This window comes from Rhinopithecus roxellana, chromosome 5, assembly GCF_007565055.1.
Source record: "Rhinopithecus roxellana isolate Shanxi Qingling chromosome 5, ASM756505v1, whole genome shotgun sequence".
Classification (NCBI taxonomy): domain Eukaryota; kingdom Metazoa; phylum Chordata; class Mammalia; order Primates; family Cercopithecidae; genus Rhinopithecus; species Rhinopithecus roxellana.
Window position 1 is genome coordinate 126,019,319 of NC_044553.1, and position 6,000 is coordinate 126,025,318.

A 6,000-nucleotide genomic window follows, 5' to 3' on the forward strand; every position below is an offset into this window, starting at 1 on the left:
ATGTCTCCTGGTGACAGGGAAGCCCCAGGGCAGGAGGAGAGAGATCCAGGCGGGCACCAGGGAAACCTGCGATTGGGTTCTTGGTTGGGGTCCACATATTTTCACTGCAGAAGAAACCAAAGTCCTAAAGGTAGGCTGTGATGTGAGTGAGAAAGTTCCAACTCTAAACTCCCAACCAAGGTTCCCACGGCGAGTCAGCTGGGTCAGGCTGTGATGTGAGAAAGTTCCAACTCTAAACTTCCAACCAAGGTTCCCACGGCCAGTCAGCTGGGTCAGGTGCCCACTCCAGCTTGAACAAGGTGTGGCAAGAAGTAAGAGATCAGGTTGTACAAATATAGCAGCTGAGATCATACTACTGTGGAATGGCAGGATCAGTTGAGCAGGAATTAAAGTTCCTCCTGGTTGGCTGGGCACATGGCTCACACCTATAATCCCAGCACTTTGGTAGGCCCAGGTGGGAGGATCCCTGGAGGCCAGAAGTTCAAGGCCAACGTGGACAACAAAGTGAGACCCTGTCTCTAGAGAAATAAATAAATAATAAATTTAAAAGACCAAGACAAGTGTGATTTAAGGGGATATGTATGGGTGCCAAGTTAACAAGGGGTGGGTTGTGGTGGTCTTTTTATTTTGTCAACCTGGTGAGGCTACTGTCCCAGCTGTTCTATCAAATACATACCCCGTGTTGCTAGAAGGTATTTATTGGATGTGATTAAATTTCATATCAGTTGACTTTAAGTAAAGGAGATGATGCCAGACAGTCCAGCTGGGCCTGATTCAATGAGTTGGAGGACCTTGAGGCAGAGCTCCAGCTTCCTGAGAGAAGGCGGAATGGTAGCCCCAAAGCTGTCTGCTTCGTAATCCCTGGGCCATGTGACTATGTTAGTTTACATGGCAAGAGGAGAATTAAAATTGCAGATGGAATTAAGGCTGCTAGTCAACTGACTTGAGATAGAGACATTACCCTGTATTATCTGGGGGACAGGGATGTTGTCACACAGACTTCTAAAGGTAGAAGAGGGGACAGGAGCACAGTCCAAGAGAAAGGTGTGAGGCCAGAGCAACCTGACAGCAGTGCCAACTGTGGGCTTTGAAGATGGAGAAAGTCAAGGGAGTAAGGCAGGATCCAGGAATGTGAGTGGCCTCTAGACCAACATGGAGAAATCCCGTCTCTACTAAAAACACAAAAACTAGCCAGGCATGGTGGCACATGCCTATAATCCCAGCTACTTGGGAGGCTGAGGCAGAAGAATCGCTTGACCCTCGGAGGCAGAGGTTGTGGTGAGCCGAGATTGAGCCATTGCACTCCAGCCTGGGCGACAGAGCAAGACTCTGCCTCAAAGAAAAAAAAAAACAAAAAAACAAACAAACAAAAAAAAACAAAAAACAAAAAAAACAAGCTGGGGAAGGGGAAGACAGGGAAGCAGATGTGGTCTTAACACCTCTAGAAAGGAACGCAGTCCTGCTGACATGTCAGTGTTGGCCCAGGAAGACTCAGATGAACTCCTGAACTGCAGAAGTGTAATAGAATAAATTTGCATCATTTTAAGCCACTGTTGCCTGTGGCTGCTGTAACACATTATCATAACCTGGTGGTTTAAAACAACAGATAGGCCAGGCGCGGTGGCTCACTCCTGTAATCCCAGCACTGTGTAATGCCAAAGCAGGCAGATCACGAGGTCAGGAGATCGAGACCATCCTGGCCAAGATGGTGAAACCTCATCTCTACTAAAATACAAAAAATTAGCCAGGCGTGGTGGTACACACCTGTAGTCCCAGCTACTCAGGAGGCTGAGGCAGGGGAATCGCTTGAACCAGGGAGTCGGAGGTTGCAGTGAGGTGAGACTGCGCCACTGTACTCCAGCCTGGCAACAGAGCAAGACTCTGTCTCAAAAAACAAACAAACAACAACAACAACAAACTAGATATTAATTATCTTGAAGTTCTGGAGGCCGGAAGGCCAAAATTCAAGGCAGCAATAGGGTCTTGCCTCCACCATTCTTTACCTACTCAGTTTTGGGGGCTGCCAGCATTCTATGACTGTGGCTGTGTGGCTGCTTCACTCCCCTCTCTGTCTCTGTGTTCACACTGCCTCTTTCTCTGGGTCTGCTCTCTGAGTGTCTCTTGTAAGCACACTGCTTATTGGATTTAGGGCCCCTTCAGATAATCTCTGATGATGCCATCTCAAGAAGTTAGATCTGCTAAGACCCTTTTTCTTCATATAAGGTAACTGTCTTCGTCTGTTAAAGCTGCTATAACAAAGCACCATAGACCGGGTGGCTATAAACAGGAGAAATGTATTACTCACAGTACTGGAAGCTGAGTGCCCAAGATCACAGCACCACGGAGTCGGTGTCTGGTGAGGGCCCGGTGTCTGGTTCTCAGTGGCTGTTGTCTGGCACATCCCACCCATGAGGACTCTACCCTTGTGACCTGTCACCTCCCAAAGGCCCTGCCTCCTAATACCATCACCTTGGTGACGGGGCTCCAACATAGTAGTAACATTCACAGGTTCCAGGGATTTGACATGGGTGTTTGCTGGGGGATGCTTCTTCAGTTTACCAGAGCCACTAAATTTGTAGTAATTTGTTGTGACCATGACAGAAACCTAAAAACAGGACGGTATCTTTTGTTTTGTTTTGTTTTTTGAGACGGAGTTTTGCTCTTGTTGCCTAGGCTGGAGTGCAATGGAGTGATCTTGGCTCACCACAACCTCTGCCTCCTGGGTTCAAGCAATTCTCCTGCTTCAGCCTCTCAAGTAGCTGGGATTGCAGGCATGTGCCACCATGCCCGGCCTTCTCCATGTTGGTCAGGTTGGTCTCAAACTCCTGACCTCAGGTGGTCTACCCGCCTCAGCCTCCCAAAGTGCTGGGTTTACAGGGGTGAGCCACTGCCCCAGCCCCAGGACAGTAACTTTCTGAGGGCCTGCCCTCCAGATTTCAGACTGGCCCAGCCAGTCCCCATAGTGCATAAGCCAATTCCTTGCAGTTAATCTCCTACTGATTCTCCTTTTCTGGTTGAACCCTGACTGACATAATATGCCTGTGTCAATATCAGCCTGACAAAGATGCAGAATATTTCCAAGTCCCCAGAAGTTTCCCACATACCTCTTTTCTTTTTCTTTTCTTTTCTTTTTTTTTTTTTTTTGAGACAGAGTCTTGCTCTGTCGCCCAGGCTGGAGTGCAGTGGCACGATCTCAGCTCTCTGAAAACTCCGCCTCCTGGGTTCACACCATTCTCCTGCCTCAGCCTCCCGAGTAGCTGGGACTACAGGCGCCACCACCACGCCCGGCTAATTTTTTTTTTTTTTTTTTTTTTTTTTGTATTTTTAGTAGAGACGAAATTTCACCATGTTAGCCAGGATGGTCTCGATCTCCTTATCTCGTGATCCGCCCACCTCGGCCTCCCAAAGTGCTGGTATTACAGGCGTGAGCCACTGCACCTGGCCTGTCCACCACACGCCTCTTTTTCAGTCCATCCTACTCCCTGCAGACCACCTCACCCAAGCAAACACTTTCTGACTTCTTTTTTTTTTTTTTTTTTTTTTTGAGACAGAGTCTCACTCTGTCACTCAGGCTAGAGTGCGGTGGCGTGATCTTAGCTCATTGCAACCTCTGCCTCCTGGGTTCAAGCGATTCTTCTGCCTCAGCCCCCTGAGTAGCTGGGATTACAGGAACCCACCACCACACCCGGCTAATTTTTTGTATGTTTAATAGAGAAGGGGTTTCTCCATGTTGGCCAGGCTGGTGTGGAACTCCTGACCTCAAGTGATCTGCCCGCCTCGGCCTCCCAAAGTGCTGGGATTACAAGGGTGAGCCACCACGCCCAGCCAATTTCTGACTTCTGTCATCAGTGAGTAGTGCTGTCTGTCATGGAAGTTCATATAGATGGAATCCCACAATATGTACGTTGTCTTGTGTGTGGAAAATTATAGAATAATTTTGAGGCTCATCTGTTTTATACTACTTGTATATCCAATTCTCTTCCCCTTTTAAAAACGTTTTTTCAGTATTTAATGTTTTGATTTTTGTGTGGTAAAATACACATAAAATTTACCATCTTAGCCATTTTCAGTGCATAGTTAAGTCTATTTACATTGCTGTGTAGACTGGGTGCAGTGGCTTATGCCTATAATCCCAGCACTTTGGGAGGCCGAGGCGGGCGGATCATGAGGTCAGGAGATCGAGACCATCCTGGCGAACTCAGTGAAAACCCGTCTCTACTGAAAATACAAAAATTAGCCAGGTGTGGTGGTGGGCACCTGTAGTCCCAGTTACTTGGGAGGCTGAGGCAGGAGAATGGTGTGAACCCGGGAGGGGAGCTTGCAGTGAGCCAAGATCACACCACTGCACTCCAGCCTGGGTGATAGAGCGAGACTCCATCTCTAAAAAAACAAACCAAAACAAAAAACACATTGCTGTGTAACTGCCACCGCTATCCATCTCCAGAAGTCTTTTCATCTTGCAGACCTGAAACCCTGTACCCATTACACAACTCCCATTTCCCCTTCTCCAGACCCTGGCAACCACCATCCCACTTTCTGTCTCCCAAATGTAACTCCCTAGGCACCTCATCTGAGTGCAGTCACACGGTGCGTCTCCGTTTGTGCCTGGCCCATTTCATTTAGCACAGTGTCCTCAAGGTTCATCCATGTGGCAGCATGTGACAGTTTCTCCACTTTTAAAACCTGAATAATATTCCATCATATGGATATACTGCCTTTTGTTTATCCATTCACCTGTCAGTGGACAGTTGGTTTCTTCCACATTTTAGCTGTTATGAAGACTGTTGCTATGCCTGTTGTCCCAGGATTTGGGAGGCTGAGGCGGGAGAATCACTTGAACCCAAAAGGCAGAGGCTGCAGTGTGCCAAGATCATACTACTGCACTCTAGCCTGGGTGACAGAGCAAGACTCTGTTAAAAAAAAAAAAAAAATGTAGCTATGAACATGGGTGTACAAATATCTCTTCAAAATCCTGTTTTCAATTTTTTTGGTATATATCTTGCTTATTTTTTTTTTTTAGGAAACATATTGTTTTCCATAGTGGCACCATTTTACATTCCCACTAAGAGCACAGAGTTCCAATTTAATCATATCCATGCCAACACTTGTTACTTTATTTTTATTTTGTTATTATTATTATTAAGATGGAGTCTCACTCTGTCACTCAGGCTGGAGTGTAGTGGCAGGATCTTGGCTCACTGCAACCTCTGCCTCCTGGGTTCAAGCAAGTCTCCTGCCTCAGCCTCCCAAGTAGCTGGGACTACAGGCGTGAACTACCGCTCCCGGCCTTGTTTGTTGATAGTAGGCATCCTGATGAGTGTGACATGGAAGAACACAAGGACAAATCCTTTTCATTGCTGAGTAATATTCTATTATATGAACTGTATTTGTTTATTCTCCTATTTGTGCACTTTGGGTTGTTTCTAGTTTTTTTCGATTATAAATAAGCTGGTAAAAATATTCATTATACAGCCAGGTGCGGTGGCTCAGGCCTGTAATCCCAGCACTTTGGGAGGCATAGGTGGGTGGATCACCTGAGGTGGGGAGTTGGAGACCAGCCTGACCAACATGGAGTTGGTCTCTACTAAAAATGCAAATTAGCCTGGAGTGGTTGCACATGCCTGTAATCCCAGCTACTTGGGAGGCTGAGGCAGGAGAATCGCTTTTACCCGGGAGGTGGAGGTTTTGGTGAGCGGAGATCAGGCCATTGCACTCCAGCCTGGGCGACAAGAATGAAACTCTGTCTCAAAAAAAAAAAAAAAAAAAAAGACAAAAAAAGAATAGTCATTATATAAGTTTTTGTGCAGAGATTAATTTGTATTTCTATTAGGTAACTACTTAGAAGTAGAATTACCATCAGGCCGGGCGCGGTGGCTCACGCCTGTAAACCCAGCACTTTGGGAGGCCGAGGCAGGTGGATCACGAGGTCAGGAGATCGAGACCATCTTGGCTAACACAGTGAAACTCCGTCTCTACTAAAAATACAAAAAATTAGCTGGG